At 41.8% G+C, this 24,292-nt stretch overlaps 1 pseudogene; it reads right to left on the bottom strand.

Moving 5' to 3' along the window:
* LOC106995385 (polypeptide N-acetylgalactosaminyltransferase 15-like) overlaps positions 1–24,292 on the bottom strand; it is a 40,359-nt pseudogene that overhangs the window by 11,423 nt on the left and 4,644 nt on the right.

Genomic DNA, 24,292 nt, shown 5'->3' with positions numbered 1-24,292 from the left:
CTCCCTAACTCATTTTATGAGGCCAATATCATCCTGATACCAAAGTCTGGCAGAGACACAACAAAAAAAGAGAATTTTAGACCAATATGCCAGATGAACATTGTTGCAAAAATCCTCAATAAAATACTGGCAAACCGGATGCAGCAGCACATTAAAAAGCTTATCCACCATGATCAAATGGGCTTCATCCCTGAGATGCAAGGCTGGTTCAACATACGCAAATCAATAAACGTAATCCAGCATATAAACACAACCAAAGACAGGAAGCACATGATTATTTCAATACATGCAGAAAAGGCTTTTGACAAAATTCAACAGCCCTTCATGCTAAAAACACTCAATAAATTCGGTATTGATGAAATGTATTTCAAAATGATAAGAGCTATTTATGACAAACCCACAGCCAATATCATACTGAATGGGCAAAAACCAGAAAAATTCCCTTTGAAAACTGGCACAAGACAGGGATGCCCTCTCTCACCACTCCTGTTCAACATAGTGTTGGAAGTTCTGGCTAGGGCAATCAGGCAAGAGAAAGAAATCAAGGGTATTCAGTTAGGTAAAGAAGAAGTCAAATTATCCCTGTTAGCAGATGACTTGATTGTATATTTAGAAAACCCCATTGTCTCAGCCCCAAATCTCCTTAAGCTGATAAGAAACTTCAGCGAAGTCTCAGGATACAAAATTAATGTGCAAAAATCACAAGCATTCTTATACACCAGTAACAGACAAACAGAGAGCCAAATCATGAATGAACATCCATTCACAATTGCTTCAAAGAGAATGAAATACCTAGGAATCCAACTTACTAGGGATGTAAAAGACCTCTTCAAGGAGAACTACAAACCACTGCTCAGTGAAATAAAAGAGGACACAAACAAATGGAAGAACATACCATGCTCATGGATAGGAAGAATCAATATCGTGAAAATGGCCATACTGCCCAAGGTAATTTATAGATTCAATGCCATCCCCTTCAAGCTACCAATGAGTTTCTTCACAGAATTGGAAAAAACTGCTTTAAAGTTCATATGGAACCAAAAAAGACCCCGCATTGCCACGACAATCCTAAGTCAAAATAACAAAGCTGGAGGCATCACGCTACCTGACTTCAAACTATACTACAAGGCTAGAGTAACCAAAACAGCATGGTACTGGTACCAAAATAGAGATATAGACCAATGGAACAGAACAGAGTCCTCAGAAATAATACCACACATCTACAGCCATCTGATCTTTGACAAACCTCAGAAAAACAAGAAATGGGGAAAGGATTCCCTATTTAATAAATGGTGCTGCGAAAATTGGCTAGCCATAAGTAGAAAGCTGAAACTGGATCCTTTCCTTACTCCTTATACAAAAATTAATTCAAGATGGATTGGAGACTTAAATGTTAGACCTAATAACATAAAAACCCTAGAAGAAAACCTAGGTAATACCACTCAGGACATAGGCATGGGCAAAGACTTCATGTCTAAAACACCAAAAGCAACAGCAAAAAAAGCCAAAATTGACAAATGGGATCTAATTAAACTAAAGAGCTTCTGCACTGCAAAAGAAGTTACCATCAGAGTGAACAGGCAACCTACAGAATGGGAGAAAATTTTTGCAATCTACTCATCTGACAAAGGGCTAATATCCAGAACCTACAAAGAACTCAAACAAATTTACAAGAAAAAAACAAACAACCCCATCAAAAAGTGGGCAAAGGATATGAATATACAGTTCTCAAAAGAAGACATTCATACAGCCAACAGACACATGAAAAAATGCTCATCATCATTGGCCATCAGAAAAATGCAAATCAAAACCACAATGAGATACCATCTCACACCAGTTAGAATGGCAATCATTAAAAAGTCAGGAAACAACAGGTGTTGGAGAGGATGTGGAGAAATAGGAACACTTTTACACTGTTGGTGGGATTGTAAACTAGTTCAACCATTATGGAAAACAGTATGGCGATTCCTCAAGGATCTAGAACTAGATGTACCATATGACCCAGCCATCCCATTCCTGAGTATATACCCAAAGGATTATAACTCATGCTGGTATAAAGACACATGCACACGTATGTTTATTGTGACACTATTCACAATAGCAAAGACGTGGAATCAACCCAAATGTCCATCAGTGACAGACTGGATTAAGAAAATGTGGCACATATACACCATGGAATACTATGCAGCCATAAAAACGGATGAGTTTGTGTCCTTTGTAGGGACATGGATGCAGCTTGAAAACATCATTCTCAGTAAACTATTGCAAGAACAGAGAACCAAACGCCGCATGTTCTCACTCATAGGTGGGAACTGAACAATGAGATCACTTGGACTTGAGAAGGGGAACATCACACACCGGGGCCTATAATGGGGAGGGGGAAAGGGGAGGGATTGCATTAGGAGTTATACCTGACATAAACGATGAGTTGATGGGTGCTGACGAGTTGATGGGTGCAGCACACCAACATGGCACAGGTATACATATGTAACAAACTTGCACGTTATGCACATGTACCTTAGAACTTAAAGTATAATAATAAAAAAATAAAATAAAAAGTAAAAATATAAATAAATAAATAAATAAATAAATAAATAAATAAATAAATAAATAAATGAAACATAAGTAGGTGGAGTCTCTAGCTCCTCTGGTAGGACCTCTAGGACAGGTTTTTTTCTGTTTTCCTTACTGCTCTTTTTCCTGGGCCTATGCTATGTGGGTTCTTTCTATGGTGCCCTGGTTTTCATGAACCACTAAAATCTTACAATAATGTTTAGAGCAGGCTGTGGCCATTTTTGGTGGTTCTGAATCACACTCAGCCAGAAGTCTATGTATGGAAACTAATCAGGGTGCCTAGATTGTTAACACTCCAGTTCTGGTTACTACCTTAAACATATGGCCAATTATCTACTTATCTATTGTCCTTTCAGCTGGCCACCTAACATTAAAAGAGGTCCAGTCAATTTCACAAAAGGTTCTCAACCTCTGTGGTGTTAACTTCATTCCATAATCACCATCAAACCCTTTCATAAAGTTCTTTAACATACATTCTAATGGAGTTGGCTTCAACATTTTTCCTGCCTTTTCCTCCCTTTCGGTGCACTTTCACTCTCAGATTCACCAGACTGGGTCCTATTACAGGAGGATCGGAAGCTGCTTGGCCAGGTCATAGTCAGCTACTGCTGTGAAGCTATGAAACAAATCCTGTCATCCCACACTTGCTTCAGAGGACAGTCTGCGCTAGGAGACTTGTGTCTCCCCACATCACTCCATGCATTAGCCTCTCCAAAGACCATCTCTTTCACACACTTTCACACATATCTCCTGCCCCAGGACTCCTCATCAGAGGGAAAAAACCTCACTAGTATCCTGGGTAGTTCACACACACCCATACACTACCCATACTAGTAGTATGGGTAGGTTCACACACACCAGTTGGGGTGGCAAGCCACTATTGTCCCTCTGCCAGCAATTTCTACTTTTCTGCACTTGCCGCTCTATTGGCCCATTTTCTCCCTTTTCCAGTTTCCCAGTTACTGCCCTTTAGTTAAAGCGATGAGCTCTTCTCTCCACTTTGTTTGCTTGCACCTCCTCTGTTCTCTCTCATTCTTTTATTAAAGTGGTGATCTCCTCTCACCATTTTCAGTTCCCTATCCTGACCAACTTGCGAGCCTCTTTCACATCTTGTGTAGGTTAGGGCATGAGTTTCGTCCAAGTCATTGGGACCCTCCAGTTGTTTACTCTCTGGAGTTGGATTAATTGTCACATCCTGGGAGGTGATCAGGCTCCCCTTCCATCTTTATGAGACGGGCTTACCTAGGACATGACCTTACTGCAGTTCAGTAGTCTGCCTATGCCCTATTCCTGTGACTCTCCTGCAACTCCCCAGTCAGTTCGGTTTGTGCTGTCATGGGAAGGCTCCAAGACATGGGCGGTTCTTCTTCTGTGCTAAATCTTATCCAGTGGTGCCAAGGGTTCCAAGTCTCCTGTGTCCTGTTGCTCTATGCCACAGGCAAAGGAGATAAATATCTGCTGTCTCCAATCCAGGATGAGCCCCCAGAAAAGTTTCAAGATACTCAGAGACAGAAGAGATAGAACAGAGTTCAGGAAAGCCGTTTATTGTTAAGGTGACCACCAGCTCAGTCCTACTAGGGTCCAAAAATTCTGAGCCCTGAACAAAGGGATCAATCATCTTTTAAGCAGTTTGTGGTGGGAGTTATGTGCTGCAGGAAGTGTACTAGCACAAGCAAGAACAAAGGCAATTAATCATTCTTTTACTTTTGTTATACAACATGTCCTACATCCTTGGGAGTATATGTTTTTGTAACATATACTTATCAATCTTATGACATTGCGGCTGTGCTGGGGAGGTAAGTGAGAACTCTCTGAGCCTCAAGAAATGTGAAAAGTAATGAGAACAGATAAGGCTTGCTGAGCACAGAAGGAAAAACAGGCAGTTAGTATTCTTCTCTAACTTAGACTACAGGGGTGCTACACTACACTAAGCCCTGAGGGGAAGGTTAATTTTCTGGCTTTACATATTGTAACTTTCATGTTTTCCTTCTTCAGTTTAACTGGTTTATGACTTTCCTCTGGGAATGCTCCACTGGTATCGCCTCAAGTGAGCATGCGTATAATTTCAGTAAATATACTGCTCATGCTCCCCTCCCAGGTGCTAACAGGCTGCTGCACATGTAGACTGCCCACTCCAGGGGAAGAATCAGGGAAGAAGGGATGCAAGACCCCAGAAGCATGACAGTGTATAAGACCCCAAGTCAAAGGTCAAACCGCGCACTTGATCTCTCAAGTTGCCAACTTGGCCCTATTCCAAATGTACATTACTTCCTCTCATTCCTGCTGTAATTTTTTTTTATTTTTTATTATGTATTTATTTATTTATTTTTCTGAGATAGAGTCTTGCTCTGGCTCCCAGACTGGAGTGCAGTGGAGTGATACCAGCTCACTGCAAACTTCACCTGCCTACCTCAAGTCATCCTTCCACGTCAGCCTCCCGAGTAGCTGGCAGTACAGGTGCACACCACCATGCCCAACTAATTTTTGTAATTTTTTGTAGACATAGGATTTCACTATGTTTTCCAGGCTCATCTTGAGCTCCTGGTAAACTTTTTAATAAATTCTTATTCCTGCTCTAAAACTTGCTCTGGTCTCTCACTCTGCCTTATGCCCCTCTGTTGAGTTCTTTCTTCTGAGAAGGCAAGAATTGAGGTTACTGCAGACACATTTAGATTCACTGCTAATAACAAGAGCTAAAGGTTGATCTCAGGTTTCTGAATCTTTTTGCCATCCATCCATTCCACCAATGAATGTTTATGGAGGACCTACTATGTGCATGGCATTGAACTAGGCCTTGGAAATTTAAAGATCAGCACAATAAAAACTGTTTCTGCCCTTTTTGAACTTGTAAGTCTGTGGAACATTTATTGAGCACAGTCTTCTTCTTTTTTTTTTTTTTCTTTAGGCGGAGTCTCATTCTGTCACCAGGCTGGAGTGCAGTGGCATGATGTTGGCTCACTGCAAACTCCGCTTTCTGGGTTCAAGTTATTCTCATGCCTCTTCCTTCTGAGTAAGTGGGACTACAGGTTTGTTCCACCATACTCAGCTAATTTTTGCATTTTTTATTAGAGACAGGGTTTCACTATATTAGCCAGGATGGTCTCCATCTCTTGACCTCGTGTTCCACCTGCCTTGGCCTAACAAAGTGCTGGGATTACAGGCATGTGCCACTGCACCCAGCCGAGCACCTTCCATGTAGCAAATACATTTCTGCCTTCCACCAATTCCAGACCGAACTACAGAGGGTACCTGCTTTATGGACCTCCAATTATTTCTGGAAAAGGATGGTGTCTACATTTGAGGATTACTCTTTCAATGTTAGAGAGCTAAGAGACAAGAAATACTAAAATGTTGGATTAGTTATACTTCTAGTTCTACTCCTGGTTCTCTCCCCACTTTTCTTTAGCAACTCTCTTTCATGGGGCCTTGGTTTTCTATTTTATGGAATGAAGGACTTGGGTGAATACAAACAAGCAGCTAAAAAAATCCTGCAATCACCAACTGGACAAGGAAACTCAATTTTCCCAAAAGTAGACTAGTCATGCTCTAAAGAAACATGCCAGTATCCAATTTCTGTAACTGTCTAGAACAAAGTATATATTCACAGGCACTTCTAATTGCACCAACAAATATGAGAAGAAGGTTGGAGTTCTGAAAATAATTTGCATGCTATTGCATTAGGCTGGACAACATGCCACGTCCTAGTGAACCTGTCTGATGGCAAGTTAGTCTGGCACATCAAAAATTATGCAATATTTAACACTTCTTTCAGAGTTATTTATAAATGCAATTTGTGCCAATGTTAAGAAAATGTCCTCTGAAAGCAAAGAGCTAATAGTAAATTGACATTCCAAGAGAGAAAAACAGATGCTTTGGCCAAAAGAAACCCAAAAGATTAAAAACCAGAGAAGCTCTGTGGACATCTACAGAACTCTGTGGAAAGCCACTTTCTCCCCATTGTCCATTGAATAAAGTCTAAACTCTTTAGCCTGACCTCCAAGGGCTCCAGAGTGCTCCTCAGCTCCTCCTCTGGATGTCTGAGTTGAACACATGCAGCCATTCTTCAGATGTGACCTCCCCTGAAAAGGAGTCTGTCATGAGCCTATCTAGGATGAATCACTTCACCTTTGTGAACATTATCTCTTCCAAAGGAACACCTGCCCAACCAGGAACCTGACAAGCTATGAGTATGGTTCTGTATCCCCTGCAGGACCCTCCTAGGAGCTGTCACAGAGCAGGTGCTTGGTTGACCTTTGTTGACCATTAGTAGCCATGACAATAATGATGGTATTAATAGTAAAAAAAAAAAAAAAAAAAAAAAAAAAAAATGCTTACTCAGTTCCAGGCAATCTTCTAAGTGCTTTGGATTTATTAACATTTGTACTCATCCTGACAACAGAAGGAAGGCTTAACAAACAAGGAAGCAGAAACACTGAGTGTTTAAGTAACCAATACTTAAACCGAGACCATCTTGTTCGTGGAGTAGATGGACTTAAAATCATCAGACTATACAGCTTCTAGATCAGTATCTAGAATTAGACACATGCTTCCACTTTCCACAGATGGAGATAGACAAGGAGTCTAAAGAGCAACAAATATGCTAGTTAATAGCTGAGCTGGGTCCTTGTCAGAGTTTTCCTTTCAATCCCAATGCCTTCCTGGAGGAACAAAGGAGGATGTGGTTAGTAGCATTTCTCCTGTACCAGGAAAGGAACCAGTGCCACTCTGTGTAATAGTGTGACTCACCAATGGGGTCCAAGAGGAGACTGTAGCCTGCTTAGACCTTGGGAATTACTGTTGAGCCCTGGGACTCTGTATTATTAACACTTTCCCCAGCTAAAGAAACAAAGAACCTTGTTGTCCAAAGAACCCCGACACACCCCGGGCCCGGGAGGCTATTTTCATTTATGGAAGGGATTGTCTCTAGAATGGGGAGGAGGCAGAGCCCTGAGGACCAGGGCAGAAGGGGAGGCACTGAGGCTTCTCTACAGGGCTTCCCTACCAAGCTGGCCCTGCACTCAGGCATGTCTTTCCAGTTAAGGGGTCTAGACTTCATCTGTAACATGCAAACTCATGTCAGACACACACTCCAGCAGCGTGGACTGCTGAGGGGCTTGTGGGAGCTGCTCCAGGACTGTTGTGGATCCTGGAAATCTTGTCTTTGGAGCCTCCACTTTCAGCACAGCAAGTATTAATGTGAACCCCCTTCCCACATTAGACAGAATTTATGGGTTATTCTGGAAGAATTGGACTGAGCAGCAGGGGACCAATTGATAATGTACTGTTTGTAGATGTTTAGTTAAATGTGTAAAATATTTATTTTTCTGTGGCTTTTTTGGGCTCTATTTTTATATTTAATATTTATTTTATGTGTTGGATCATTTCATAGCCTTGAGCCCATTGCTCAAAGCTGAAAGAAGGCCTGGCCTTGAGACCTGTCTCATTGCTTCTCTGTGCCAACCCCTCCCCTGGCTCCAGGTGAAGGATCACATCCCATAGATGTCATCCCATAAAGATTAGGGAGCTTCAGGCCAAGGCCAGCTGTAATGTCCCATGGAGAAGCTGGAGAGACAAAGGACAGCCTCACCAGGTGGAGGAGCCACTTAAGACAGGGCAGCTGGAGGGAAGTTCAGGCCAGGATCTTCTGTTTTCCCCTCCAGGCAAGAGAAAGGAGCCGTCCCTGGCCCACCTCCTGCTGGTGGCCCTGTGCTGAACACAGAATCTCACACCTGGCTCTCTCCTTACCTTGCTCAAGGAGCAGGCCCCTGGACTATACCTGTAGAATGTTTCTTTGAATGATACCAGCCAGGTCTCAGCAATGCAAATCTTGTCCCTCAGGGTGGCCTCCTGGTCAAGCGGGGAGTGGGCATCCTGATTTCCATAGGTGTGCACTACTTGAGAGCAGGGAAGGATGTTAGTGGAGCCACCACAGAGTCAGGCATGCTGTGAAAGGAGAAGATAAACACCTTGGCATTCCACCTTTAAGAACGGTGGGAAATAAGGAGACCTGTCTATGAGGGGCTGGTAGAATGCACAGGAAATTGTAAGCAAACAATGGTGAAGATGATTATGGTCCTCAGGTTGGGGTAGAGTTTCCAGATTTGGAATTTCTGGACATGGGAGTGATGGGGTGGAGGGAATGGGGCAGTTGTCGCAAAATGGGGACAAAGGGGCCATCCCCATGCAACTACCTTAATGTGCTACCCTTCAAACACATGAAGATCCAGTACTTAGAAAGATATAGCATGTAAATGAGCACCCCTACTCCCCAGAGGACACCTCCTTAAGGAAAACGATGTCCCTAGTGGTCCAAATATATCTAAAAGCTTGTGAAATGTGCTACAAAGACACCAGAACCTGTCTGTGGTAGAGACGGAAGCACACTTTTCTAAGACATAGTCTTTACTATTTCAAGAAAGTTCCCTCTGCTGTCCCACTCCCCAATGGCTGGAATTCATTTGGCAGGAAGCCTTTCATTCCAAATTTAGGGATAAAGGTTAAAGTAGAAGCAGTCCTAGGATTAGCAGCTTGTGAACGGAAATATCGAAACTGGAGTTCCCAAACTGTACACCAAGGTGCTCTAGGGTGCCACAGCAAATTCATGAGATCCAGTGTTTTGTTTTGTTTTGTTTTATTATTTTTTTATTTTTTTATGATATGCATTTCTTTTTTTTTAAAGAAAGCCATTTTATTATATTAATTTTTATTTTTACTTTTTTATTTTTTAATGAATTTATTATTATTATTATACTTTAAGTTCTAGGGTACATGTGCATAACATGCAGGTTTGTTACATATGTATACTTGTGCCATGTTGCTGTGCTGTCCCATCAACTCGTCACCACCCATCAACTCATCATTTACAACAGGTATAACTCCCAGTGCAATCCCTCCCTCCTCCCCCCTCCCCATGATAGGCCCCGGTGTGTGATGTTCCCCTTCCCGAGTCCAAGTGATCTCATTGTTCAGTTCCCACCTATGAGTGAGAACATGCGGCGTTTGGTTTTCTGTTCTTCTGATAGTTTGCTAAGAATGATGGTTTCCACCTGCATCCATGTCCCTACAAAGGACACAAACTCATCCTTTTTTAAGGCTGCATAGTATTCCATGGTGTATATGTGCCACATTTTCTTAATCCAGTCTGTCACTGATGGACATTAGGTTGATTCCAAGTCTTTGCTATTGTGAATAGTGCCACAATAAACATACGTGTGCATGTGTCTTTATAGCAGCAGGATTTATAATCCTTTGGGTATATCCTCAGTAATGGGATGGCTGGGTCATATGGTACATCTAGTTCTAGATCCTTGAGGAATCGCCATACTGTTTTCCATAATGGTTGAACTAGTTTACAATCCCACCAACAGTGTAAAAGTGTTCCTATTTCTCCACATCCTCTCCAACACCTGTTGTTTCCTGACTTTTTAATGATTGCCATTCTAACTGGTGTGAGATGGTATCTCATTGTGGTTTTGATTTGCATTTTTCTGATGGCCAATGATGATGAGCATTTTTTCATGTGTCTGTTGGCTGTATGGATGTCTTCTTTTGAGAAATATCTGTTCATATCCTTTGCCCACTTTTTGATGGGGTTGTTTGTTTTTTTCTTGTAAATTTGTTTGAGTTCTTTGTAGGTTCTGGATATTAGCCCTTTGTCAGATGAGTAGATTGCAAAAATTTTCTCCCATTCTGTAGGTTGCCTGTTCACTCTGATGGGAGTTTCTTTTGCTGTGCAGAAGCTCTTTAGTTTAATGAGAGCCCATTTGTCAATTTTGGCTTTTGCTGCCATTGCTTTTGGTGTTTTAGACATGAAGTCTTTGCCCATGCCTATGTCCTGAATGGTACTACCTAGGCTTTCTTCTAGGATTTTTATGATATTAGGTCTAACATTTAAGTCTCTAATCCATCTTGAATTAATTTTTGTATAAGGAGTAAGGAAAGGATCCAGTTTCAGCTCTCTACTTATGGCTAGCCAATTTTCGCAGCACCATTTATTAAATAGGGAATCATTTCCCCATTTCTTGTTTCTCTCAGGTTTGTCAAAGATCAGATGGCTGTAGATGTGTGGTATTATTTCTGAAGACTCTGTTCTGTTCCATTGGTCTATATCTCTGTTTTGGTACCAGTACCATGCTGTTTTGGTTACTGTAGCCTTGTAGTATAATTTGAAGTCAGGTAGCGTGATGCCTCCAGCTTTGTTCTTTTGACTTAGGATTGTCTTGGCAATGTGGGCTCTTTTTGGTTCCATATGAACTTTAAAGCAGTTTTTTCCAATTCTGTGAGGAAACTCATTGGTTGCTTGATGGGGGATGGCATTAAATCTATAAATTACCTTGGGCAGTATGGCCATTTTCATGATATTGATTCTTCCTATCCATGAGCATGGTATGTTCTTCCATTTGTTTGTGTCCTCTTTTATTTCACTGAGCAGTGGTTTGTAGTTCTCCTTAATGAGGTCCTTTACATCGCTTGAAAGTTGGATTCCTAGGTATTTTATTATCTTTGAAACAACTGTGAATGGAAGTTCACTCATGATTTGGTTCTCTGTTTGTCTGTTACTGGTGTATAAGAATGCTTCTGATTTTTGCACATTAATTTTGTATCCTGAGACTGCTGAAATTGCTTATCAGCTTAAGGAGATTTGGGGCTGAGACAATGGGGTTTTCTAAATATACAATCATGTCATCTGCAAAGAGGGACAATTTGACTTCTTCTTTTCCTAACTGAATACCCTTGATTTCTTTCTCTTGCCTGATTGCTCCAGCCAGAACTTCCAACACTATGTTGAACAGGAGTGGTGAGAGAGGGCATCCCTGTCTTGTGCCAGTTTTCAAAGGGAATTTTTCCGGTTTTTGCCCATTCAGTATGATATTGACTGTGGGTTTGTCATAAATAGCTCTTATTATTTTGAAATATGTTCCATCAATACCGAATTTATTGAGCGTTTTTAGCAAGAAGGGCTGTTGAATTTTGTCAAAAGCCTGTTCTGCATCTATTGAGATAATCATGTGGTTCTTGTCTTTGGTTCTGTTTATATGCTGGATTACATTTATTGATTTGTGAATGTTGAACCAGCCTTGCATCCCAGGGATGAAGCTACCTTGATCATGGTGGATAAGCTTTTTGATGTGCTGCTGCATCCAGTTTGCTAGTATTTTATTGAGGATTTTTGCTTCGATGTTAATCAGGGATATTGGTCTAAAATTCTCTTTTTTTTTGTTGTGTCTCTGCCACGTTTGGTATCAGGATGATGTTGGCCTCATAACATGAGTTAGGGAGGATTCCCTTTTCTTCCATTGATTGGAATAGTTTCAGAAGGAATGGTACAAGCTCCTCCTTGTACCTCTGGTAGAATTCAGCTGTGAATCAATCTGGGCCTGGACTTTTTTTTGGTTGGTAGGCTCTTAATTATGGCCTCAATTTCAGAGCCTGCTATTGGTCTATTCAGGGATTCAACTTCTTCCTGGTTTAGTCTTGGAAGAGTGTAAGCGTCCAGGAAATTATCCATTTCTTCTAGATTTTCTAGTTTATTTGTGTAGAGGTGTTTATAGCATTCTCTAATGGTAGTTTGTATTTCTGTGGGGTCGGTGGTGATATCCCCTTTATCATTTTTTATTGCATCTATTTGATTCTTCTCTCTTTTCTTCTTTATTAGTCTTGCTAGCAGTCTTTCAATTTTGTTGATCTTTTCAAAAAACCAACTCCTGGATTCATTGATTTTTTGGAGGGTTTTTTGTGTCTCTATGTCCTTCAGTTCTGCTCTGATCTTAGCTATTTCTTGCCTTCTGCTAGCTTTTAAATGTGTTTGCTCTTTCTTCTCTAGTTCTTTTAAATGTGATGTGAGAATGTCAATTTTCGATCTTTCCAGCATTCTCTTGTGGGCATTTAGTGCTATAAATTTCCATCTACACACTGCTTTAAATGTGTCCCAGAGATTCTGGTATGTTTTATCTTTGTTCTCATTGGTTTCAAAGAACATCTTTATTTCTGCCTTCATTCCGTTATGTACACAGTAGTCATTCAGGAGCAGGTTTTTCAGTTTCCATATAATTGAGTGGTTTTGATTGAGTTTCTTAGTCCTGAGTTCAAGTTTGATTGCACTGTGGTCTGACAGACAGTTTGTTATAATTTCTGTTCTTGTACATTTGCTGAGGAGTGCTTTACTTCCAATTATGTGGTCAATTTTGGAATAAGTGCGATGTGGTGCTGAGAAGAAGCTATATTCAGTTGATTTGGGGTGGAGAGTTCTATAGATGTCTATTAGGACTGCTTGCTGCAGAGATGAGTTCAATTCCTGGATATCCTTGTTAACTTTCTGTCTCGTTGATCTGTCTAATGTTGACAGTGGAGTGTTGAAGTCTCCCACTATTATTGTATGGGACTCTAAGTCTCTTTGTAAATCTCTAAGGACTTGCTTTATGAATCTGGGTGCTGCTATATTAGGTGCATATATATTTAGGATAGTTTGCTCTTCCTGTTTAATTGATCCTTTACCATTAGGTAATGGCCTTCTTTGTCTCTTTTGATCTTTGATAGTTTAAAGTCTGTTTTGTCAGAGACTAGTATTCAAACCCCTGCTTTTTTTTGTTCTCCATTTGCTTGGTAAATCTTCCTCCATCCCTTTATTTTGAGCCTATGTATGTCTCTGCATGTGAGATGGGTCTCCTGAATACAGCAAACTGATGGGTCTTGACTGTTTATCCAGTTTGCCAGTCTGTGTCTTTTAATTGGAGCATTTAGTCCATTTACATTTAAGGTTAATATTGTTATGTGTGAACTTGATCCTGCCATTATGATATTAACTGGTTATTTTGCTCATTAGTTGATGCAGTTTCTTCCTAGCCTCGATGGTCTTTACATTTTGGCATGTTTTTGCGATGGCTGGTACCGGTTGTTCCTTTCCATGTTGAGTGCTTCCTTCAGGCTCTCTTGTAAGGCAGGCCTAGTGGTGACAAAATCTCTAAGCATTTGCTTATCTGTAAAGGATTTTATTTCTCCTTCACTTATGAAACTTAGTTTGGCTGGATATGAAATTCCGGGTTTAAAATTCTTTTCTTTAAGAATGTTGAATATTGGCCCCCATTTCTTCTGGCTTGTAGAGTTTCTGCTGAGAGATCTGCTGTTAGTCTGATGGGCTTCCCTTTGTGGGTAACCCGTCCTTGCTCTCTGGTTGCCCTTAAGATATTTTCATTCATTTCAACTTTGGTGAATCTGGCAATTATGTGTCCTGGTGTTGCTATTCTCGAGGAGTATCTTTGTGGCATTCTCTGTATTTCCTGGATTTGAATGTTGGCCTGCCCTACTAGGTTGGGGAAGTTCTCCTGGATGATATCCTGAAGAGTGTTTTCCAACTTGGTTCCATTTTCCCCCTCACTTTCAGGCACCCCAATCAGACGTAGATTTTGTCTTTTTACATAATCCCATACTTCTTGCAGGCTTTGTTCATTTCTTTTTCTTCTTTTTTTTTAGGTTTCTCTTCTCGCTTCATTTCATTCATTTGATCCTCAATCGCTGATACTCTTTCTTCCAGTTGATCAAATCGGTTACTGAAGCTTGTGCATTTGTCACGTATTTCTTGTGTCATGGTTTTCATCTCTGTCCATTCGTTTATTACCTTCTCTGCATTAATTACTCTAGCTATCAATTCTTCCACTCTTTTTTCAAGATTTTTAGTTTCTTTGCAGTGGGTACGTAATTTCCCCTTTAGCTCTGAGAAGTTTGATGGACTGAAGCCTTCTTCTCTCATCTCGTCAAAGTCATTCTCTGTCCAGCTTTGATCCGTTGCTGGTGATGAGCTGTGCTCCTTTGCATGGGGAGATGCGCTCTTATTTTTTGAATTTCCAGCTTTTCTGCCCTGGTTTTTCCCCATCTTTGTGGTTTTTTTTTTTTTTTTTTTTCTTTGAGACGGAGTCTCGCTCTGTCGCCCAGGCTGGAGTGCAGTGGCCAGATCTCAGCTCACTGCAAGCTCCGCCTCCCGGGTTCCCGCCATTCTCCTGCCACAGCCTCCCGAGTAGCTGGGACCACAGACGCCCACCACCTCGCCCGGCTAGTTTTTTGTATCTTTTAATAGAGACGGGGTTTCACCGTGTTAGCCAGGATGGTCTCGATCTCCTGACCTCGTGATCCGCCCGTCTCGGCCTCCCAAAGTGCTGGGATTACAGGCTTGAGCCACCGAGCCCGGCCATCTTTGTGGTTTTATCTGCCTCTGGTCTTTGATGATGGTGACGTACTGATGGGGTTTTGGTGTAGGTGTCCTTCCTGTTTGATAGTTTTCCTTCTAACAGTCAGGACCCTCAGCTGTAGGTCTGTTGGATATTGTTTGAGGTCCACTCCAGACCCTGTTTGCCTGGGTATCAGCAGCAGAGGCTGCAGAAGATAGAATATTGCTGAACAGCGAGTGTACCTGTCTGATTCTTACTTTGGAAGCTTCCTCTCAGGGGTGTACTCCACCGTGTGAGGTGTGGGGTGTCAGACTGCCCCTAGTGGGGGATGTCTCCCAGTTAGTCTACTCAGGGGTCAAGGACCCACTTGAGCAGGCAGTCTGTCCATTCTCAGATCTCAACCTCCGTGTTGGGAGATCCACTGCTCTCTTCTAAGCTGTCAGACAGAGTCGTTTGCGTCTACAGAGGTTTCTGCTGCTTTTTGTTATTGTTGTTGTTTAGCTGTGCCCCGTTCCCAGAGGTGGAGTCTACAGAGACAGGCAGGTTTCCTTGAGCTGCTGTGAGCTCCACCCAGTTCGAGCTTCCCAGAGGCTTTGTTTACCTATTTAATCCTCAGCAATGTTGGCACCCCTCCCCCAGCCTCGCTGCTGCCTTGAGGTTTGATGACAGACGGCTGTGCTAGCAATGAGGGAGGCTCCGTGGGTGTGGGACCCTCCCGGCCAGGTGTGGGATATAATCTCCTAGTGTGCCTGTTTGCTTAAAGCACAGTATTGGGGTGGGAGTTACCCAATTTTCCAGGTGTTGTGTGTCTCAGTTCCCCTGGCTAGGAAAAGGGATTCCCTTCCCCCTTGCGCTTCCCAGTTGACGCCATGCCTCGCCCTGCTTCAGCTCTCGCTGGTCCGGCTGCAGCAGCTGACCAGCACCGATTGTCTGGCACTCCCTAGTGAGATGAACCCAGTACCTCAGTTGAAAATGTAGAAGTCACCGGTCTTCTGTGTCGCTCGCGCTGGGAGTTGGAGACTGGAGCTGTTCCTATTCGGCCATCTTGCTCTGCACCCTCCAGTGTTAACTTTTTGAGAGAAACATGGTGCTATCTGATAGAATTTATGTGAATATAAGCATGAGGTAATTCACACTTTCAGCATTACATCTCTGCACTTTTGATGATGAATACTTTTTGGTGTTGGATTTTCAGAGGGTACTGTGATGAAAAAGCAAGTATCGTGCCAGAAACCAGTATGGAACAGGAAATGAGGGTGATTCCAAGGTTTGAGAAGTTGTGTGGTGCTCAACAGGTGCTAAGTTTTTTCGACAAGTATTAAATTGTTTGGACCAAAGTACTCAATACACAGATCTTTGGGTATTTGTTTTGTTATATGGGTGCTGTGAAAAAATTACTAACATGCTAAGAGTGCTATAAATAGAGAATGTATGAGAGCCTCTGGAATCTCTGCACAGAGCTTAAAATAATTGAGAGTATGCCTGTTCCTGGAAGCATGTTTTGAGGGTCAATTTCATGAGGACACTGAGAGTGAAATCAAGCTACATTTCAAAAGACATGGGAAACTGTGAGAAACGGGGTGTTTGATGCACAACACAGGAATAACTTTATAATTTTCCCATAACCTTATTCTTTTCCAGTGACATTTCTAATGCCTGCCTCTGAGATTTGACCATACACACCACTCCAGAGAGCCCACCTGCGTCCTCCCTTCATCCAGAACATACCCTGAAAGACAGTTCAAGGTTTTCACCACAGCAACATGACAGGGTCATACACTCCAGTCTTTTAGAAGTAATGTCTGTCTATGGCAACCAGCTCCCTGGGCACCCAGGGCTCCTGGACACAGAAGATGGGCAGCACACTGCAGTTCAGAACCCAGAAGAGAACAGGCAAGGCTAAGGGCTTGGGCTTCCCAGGTGGGAGCTCCAGTGGCTGAGATAACAGTCTTTGGTCTCAGGTAGAATGAATATTTTTAATTGCAAGACTGGAGCAGAGCCATGATGTCAGAAATCCCAGTATTTGATGAAAAGACAGCTATTCTTGCTTGGCCCTTTAATACTCTGTCCACAGATACTGCTTCCAGAGAGGGCCTAAAGACCACACCTGAGGTTTCCCTGCCCTCTGGCTTCAGTCTGTCTGGAAACATGTTTGGGAAGAAGACCTTAGTTAAAATGAGGTACCCTAAGATAGGTAGCACCACACCTGGCACAGTGACATGGCCAGGCTCTTTTCTCCTTTCTCTTTCTCACCCTCTTCTGTTTTCCTAATGACCATCAACCATCTTCCCAATTCTATGATGAATCCACCAGGGACCCTGGATGAGATAAGTCCCCACTGCCCTGGGGGAAAAATATATGATTTATAAACAGAGGAAGCTAGAAACCATTAACAAGGGAATTAAGATTGTAATATTCCTCGGAGGGATTTTAGACAGAGACAGATGCAGTCAGAAGTTTTTTGAAAAAGGGTCTGCATTTAGGAGGATCAAATATTAATGCAGCCAAATTCTGGGTATTTTTCAAAGTGTAAGTGATTAAGAGTTCAAATTTTTCTTAATTACCAAAGAAACTGTAATGCATTAACAAAACTACTGGCCTTTAGTTTGTAAAAATTCTATGTCATACCAGAATCCTAAAAACTGATATTATAATGATTATTCAGTATAATTTCCAACCCTGCCATTCTTAATTTGTAAGATTTTAGGTCGGCTATGTGACTTTGAGCTCAGTTTCCTCACCTCTAATTGGGGATAACATAGTGTTTCATAATTGAGTTTAGGAGATGAAAAAGGTAAGTCATGTAAAATATGTAGCTCTGTGCAAAGCACATTTTAAATGCTTATTGGATTTTGATGTTACAAGTTCAGCATTCCTTTTCTGACACCTGTTGGGCGAGTGTGTTATTTAATGCAGAATTTTTTGGGCTTTAAAAAGGGACACACATCATACACTAGACATCAGTTCTAGTGGGGTCTGTGCCAGCACTTTTAGTCAAACATGCTAATTTTCTTTGGTGAAATATACACATATTTTCACAGTAAGCAGTAAGTGAGATAAATAAGGCCAATGCAGACACTCATATCAGTTCAGGGCAGCTTTTCTGCCTAATGATTTTGTTTTTGGCTTTTGTTTTTGAGACAGAATCTTGCTCTGTCACTCAGGCTAGAGTGTAGTGGTGTCATCTCAGCTCATTGCAACCACCTCCTCCTGGGTTCCAGTGATTCTGATACCTCAGCCTCCTAGGTAGCTGGGACTACAGGAGTATGCCACCATACCAAGCCACTCTTTTGTGTTGTTGTATTTTTAATAGAAATGGGGTTTCGCCATGATGGCCAGGTTGGTGTCGAACTCCTGGCCTCAAGTGATCCACCCACCTCAGCCTCCCAAAGTACTAGGATAACAGGTGTGAGTCACTGCACCTGGCCTCCTGCCTAATGAATTACTAAACAAATGCTTGTTTTTTAGAGCTTTTTGGATTTTGCAGTTGTGAATAATGAACTGTAACCTTGTATTTAAAATATAGCATAGCAGTGAAGCCAGTGGTCTGAAGGACCTGGCTGTCTGGGTTTAAATTCTGGATTCACATCTCACTTGGCTTTATAGTGTTGGGAAACTTTTAAACTCGTTATGTACCCCGGAAACCCTGGAGGCACACAACCAACCCCACTGCATCGTTTCAGAATTCATGACCCACAGAATTCATGAGCTTAATAAAATAGGTTGGGCGTGGTGGCTCATGCCTGTAGTTCCAGCACTTTAGGAGGCTGAGGTGGATGGATCACAAGTTCAGAAGTTCAAGGCCAGCCTGTTCAAGATGGTGAAACCCTGTATCTACTAAAAGAAATAAAAATACAAAAATTAGCAGGGTATGGTGGCAGGCACCTGTTATCCCAGCTACTCAGGAGGCTGAGGCAGAGAATTGCCTGAACTCAGGAGGCAGAAATTGCAGTAAGCCGAGATTGTGCCTCTTCACTCCAGGCTGGGCTATAGAGTGAGACTCCATCTCAAATGACAACAACAACAACACAAAATGGCTGTTGTTTTACACCAAATTTGAGGTGGTTTGTTATGCATAAGATATCAAGCATATCTACTTAAATAGAAGAGTTGTCCATAAACCAAACATTTGAGAAGTGATCCATACAATAGGATATATTATAGACTTATGGTTCTTAGCATTTACCTGGTTGAATTCTTCCTATTTGGTAAGGCAGTACGTGAGGAATTCACACCGTACCTGATTAGAGAACTGTGCCAAGATTCCATGTCAGGTTGCCACACTGGGACATTAATTAATGCTATCTGGAAGAGCCTGGTAGAACTTTATGAATACAACAGTATAATTGTGGTAGCAACACCTACATCTGAGTGCCTGACACTCTCTAAGTGCTTTTCACATACTAGCTCATTCAATATTCACAAAAACCCTATAAGGTAAATAGTATGATTGCTCTCAATTTACTGATAAGAATTCTGTGGCATAGATTAAGTAATTTACTAGGAAACTGTGGAGGCAGGATTAGACCCTAGGCAGGTAGGCTGCAGAGTCCGTTCTGAAGTGGCAAAGGCAAGGCAGGTGTGAAATGGGGCCTCATCTGATGGGGCTTACTGGGGACTGGAGGGCCTTCCTCAGATGCTCTGTCAAAGGCTCCCAGTAGAAATCCAGCTTCCTTTCCAACACCTCATGCTGCAGTATTACCCTTTGAGGCGTAATACTAGAAAGTCCTCCAGTCAATCACATTTATCACCAGAGACACCACCCAGCTCATGGAAAGAATTGTGGAATCAAACAAGGCAGACAGCATTCACTTGCTGAGGCTGGAAACATAGTCTGTACATGGGCTACCCAATATGGTGGCCACCAGACATTCATACCTGAAATGAGGTTTATCCAAATCAGATGTGGATTAAGTGTAAAATACACCCTAGATTGAGAATATTTAGTATGGAAAAAAGGATGCAAAAATTTCATTATTTTTTACATTGATTACATGTTTTAAATGGCAATATTTTAGATATATAATGTTTACTAAAATACATTACTAAAATTAACTTCATCTGTTTTTATTCTGTAATGTGACTATTAGAAATTTTTAAATTCCATGTGTGGCTCGTGTTATATTTATATTGTATAGCACTGTTCTAGAAAATGTTTTTCCATATGGAATTGGAGTCCATTCATTTAAAGGGCATGACAGTACTTTTCTTTCTTCAAAAACCTTTCTTGACAGCAGTGAGAGATAGAGAGAGGGTCTCTATCAGCTCTGCTACTAATGAACTATATAATCTTGAGATGCCTGTAATACTTCTCTGGGCCTCAGTTTCCTCATTTGTAGAATGGGAGGTTGAACTACTTCCCACAAAAGCCTTTATCTGCAATGCTCTAGGACTGTGGCTCTTAATTTCTTTTGGAGTCTTTTTAGACTCAGGGGAAAACGTTGGGCCACTCCTCAGTGAAATCTTACCTGTCCGTGAAAAAAAATATTGCTCACGATGCCTGAGAGTTTATGGATCCCTACTCTTGGGTCTAGTTGTTCTTCCACCTTATATCATACAACTTGATTGGCTTAAGAAATAAATATTTCCAAGCCCTAGAAGTATCCCTACTTTCAATGCATGCGTGTATGAACATGTGGTATCTATAAGAAAAGTGAAGTCTCGAATCTTGGTTTTCTTGCTCATTTCCTGCTACTGTTCGTGATTGTTTTGCAGCTCCCCTATCTTTTTTTTTTTTTTTTTTGCACAGCCTGGAGATATGACTCCAGAGTGATGTGGGAAAGTGACATGGGTCATATACTTTTTAACTGAGCTAAGTAGGTAATCACTCAGGTGTACCAGGAGCTGCTATCCACCTAGCCAATATCTCAATCAAGCCAATTTTCTCCCCCTGGTCTGTCACGATAATTATGTCTCAAATCTATGCCATGGATTGAATGAGGCCTGATCTTAAGGTGGACTTGAAATCATTACTCTAAGAGAAGTGAGATTCCTCAGAGGAGAGATAACAGCCACACTGTTTATTCCACCATCAAATTCCATTTCTGTTCTGTTGTCTTGGAGAGAGTCAGGGTGGTCCCACTACTTCATTATCTACTTTAATCTGTGGCTTTAGGTAACCAACGTAGGTGTAAGGAGTTGTGGGGTCTATATTTAGAGCAAGGACCTTAATATGCTTTTTCTGCCCCTTTCACATTGTTTCTGCTGAAAGGCAAGGGGAGCATAATCCCTTTGGGTCTCCCTTATTTTGGGGGTATCCTGCATTTGTTATACCCAAGCGAGTTAGAGAAACACCACACTTTGAGATGAATTTAAGAGTCCTTTGTTAGCCAGTGACTGAGAGACAGCTAATGCTTGAAATGCTCTTGGCCCCCGAGGAAGGGACTTGATATTCCTTTATACTTTGGTTTAGAAAGAGGAGGGAGTTCAGTTGCAGCAATTCTACAGAAGTAAAAACATGTGAAAAAAAAAATCAAAAGACAAATGTTTACAGAGAAACAAAGAGTTCCAGGTGCAGGGCCTCTAAATCTTTCATAAGATGTTATATTTGTGGGCTGTGCCGGACACAAACTCAAGGCTTTATGGTGATATCTCTTGAGCAAAATCCTGGGAACTTCATCTATTGTTGCTTCAGGACCTTATCAGTTTATTGGACTCTTCGATATGTTGAGAGTTTGCTTACACAAGTTAACTCCTCGAAGAAGGCGGTGGGTAATGGGTCCTTGGTGCCTTATAAATGACAAAGCCAAATGGAGTTCCTCTGGCTTTCTCAGCTAAGAGAGAGCTTATTCGTGTGGGAACAAGGCTAGATGATTAAGGGAGAAAGGGAAAATCTAAAAACAAACTTAGTAAAAAACAAGGTTATGTATTACACAGTGATAGGAAAACTGAGAATCTAGACCTGGGAGGAAATGAGGGCACCCAGAGCCCCCTCCAGAGTCTCCACTTACTGTGTAATGAATCAAGCATCTGGACAAATTTGGTTACTGGCAAAGCATTTTATGGAATTTTGGAATCAAAAGCCAGGCTGAATTCTGAAGAAACGTGTGAAATTTGTGTCATCTTCAGCAATCATAAGAGGACAAGAAAGGGACTTGCTTTCAAGCATTCCCACAGTCAATTCATGTTAGACCTCTGTGCTGTGTATTTCTTTTCTTTTCTTCTTCTTTTTTTTTAATGGTCTCACTTTGTCGCCCAGTCTGGAGTGCAGTGGCATAGTCTGGACTCACTGCAACCTCCGTTTCCCAGGCCCAAGTGATTCTTCAGCCTCAGCCCTCCAAGCAGTTCAGACTATGGACATGAGCTACCATGCCCAGCTTGTGTGTGTGTGTGTGTGTGTGTGTGTGTGTGTGTCTGTGTGTCTGTGTGTCTGTGTGTTTGTGTGTCAGTGTGTTTTGAGAAATGGGATCTTGCCTTGTTGCCGAGGCTGGTCCTGAGCTCAAAGTGATCCATGAGCCTCGGCCTCCCAAAGTCCTGGGATTACAGGTGTGAGCCAGTGTACTCAGCCTGTGCTGTGTACTGCTTAACAAAGGAGTACATTACTTTTTATTAGAAAATTAGAATTCTAAAATTTATTATATTTATCTTTTTTGTATATCTTTCTGGAAGCTCAGAGTCACATGTAAAACTCACTTCTAATAACTGTATTATCTCTGATTCTCAATACCCTCTTTTACTTTCTGAAATCTGCTCTTTCGTCTGTTTTAACTGTATACAATAGTGATTAATTGTGAGCCCCTCTGAGTACATTTTGGATAAAGATAAACAATAAAATGTCAACGAGTGAAGTGAGAGGTGTTTTCTATTTTGGTCTTTATCCCTATGAACCATAGTGGCTGCCTACACAGGGCTAAATTAGTAACTTTAGTCTAGTGACACAAAAAGTGTGATTAATTAAAACAAAAAACCCACAGTCTTCTATTTGGCTTTGTGTTTTTGTATCTACAGATGTGTCCGATGTTCTTGGAATTCATGTAAAGCAAAATAGTGAGGCTACCTCATTTACTTGGAAGGAGCTGGAAGTGTATGGTTACTTCATCATTCTCTCACCTGTAAATTGAGTTTTAACCCTCAGGCAGGTACAAGGTTGATCCTATGTTAAGCCTTTCTAAGTTCCAGAAGATGAACTGCTTATGTTTCAAAAGGCAAACAGGTGTCAAGCTGCCAACAAACACTGGTTCACTGAAATATTTGAGATCTATGACTACATTACTGTGCAGATATTCAAGGACTAACTGTGTTTCAACCTTACCATAACCTGTTACCATAATAAAGAATAAACATTCACTTATCTAATTCTTTGTTAATTTTCCTGAGTCTGGATGTTCCTCGAGGTCCATGATGCATGAGACATTTTGAAAATTCATGCATTTTCTTGGCATTTGTGGAAAGTCTCTTACACCAGAAGCAGAAGGCTCTGAATTCTCCCTTTCCAAAGCTCTTGCTGCTCAGATGTGACCTCAGGACTGTCACCGGCTTTTCCTGGGGCAGATGTAAGGACATGTCATGCTGAGGGGTGTGAAGTACGATAGTAGCTGGAGAGTTTCCTTGGGGCATCTGAGCCAAAGAAAGCCTCTCCCTCTGAGGGGCCAGGAGGCATCCTGACCCCCTGCTGCTCCTTGATGTAGGTGTGCACACACTTGCTCCCCCTTCTCTCTCTCCACCACAGACTCTCCCATGCTTACACACACACACACACACACACACACACATATACAGACGCACATGCACAAACACTGGGTTTTCTTACACTGCTTTGCATCATTTAACCGCTCAAAGGGCAGCCAGATGTGTTCTTCTATCTGCCCCACATTGCTTCTCCACACAGCAGCTCTGGTTGATCCTGAAGAACTGGATGTCTGGCAGATAGGGACCAGCTCCAACTTCAAGTAAGGGATAACTTAGTCAGCTTCTTGAGATGATATCATCTTTCAGCTCCTTTACAGACTTTCCTTTTCCTCCTCGAAACCTTCATCCTTCCAGGGGTATGGCTTCCACTACTTGGCTTGGGTGTGAGAGCTGGCAGTCAGCACAAGGCAGCTGGGGGCTGGATACAACAATTAGTCTTGATTCCCATCGTTGTCACTTTGTGTAGAAACTACCCATTGATCAGCACCTCCCAGTTCTGTGCTGAAATCACTTGCCCATAGGGAGACTCTGTGTAGGGTTGCTATGAACAGTTACAGCAGTTGTGCACTGTGCAATCCTAGAGAACACTTATAATATCATCACGTAAATTTGCATTTTTATTTTGACAATTTGCTGGCAGTTGGCATTAAGATGTCTTATTCTAATAAAGTAAGTGTTATGATCAATTTTCTGAGGAATGGGAGTCATGAGGAATGGTCATGAGAAAGGGATTTCAACCAATTCAAATAAAGTTGCCACATGGCTAGTGGGAAACTACTAGGCAGGGACAGGGAACAAAGACAGGTCAGAAGCCTCTGAATTCCTTGACCAGGGTGTGGAGGAGGCTATGACTGTGAATTAGCTGATTTGTAGCTTATTGCACTGTTTACTAACCACTCCCACCGCACCTTTTTTATAAGAGTTCTTAA

The sequence above is a fragment of the Macaca mulatta genome, chromosome Y, assembly GCF_049350105.2.
Source record: "Macaca mulatta isolate MMU2019108-1 chromosome Y, T2T-MMU8v2.0, whole genome shotgun sequence".
NCBI classification, from domain to species: domain Eukaryota; kingdom Metazoa; phylum Chordata; class Mammalia; order Primates; family Cercopithecidae; genus Macaca; species Macaca mulatta.
The sequence above is the reverse complement of the archived record's forward strand: the minus strand, read 5'-3'. Positions and strand labels throughout refer to the sequence as shown.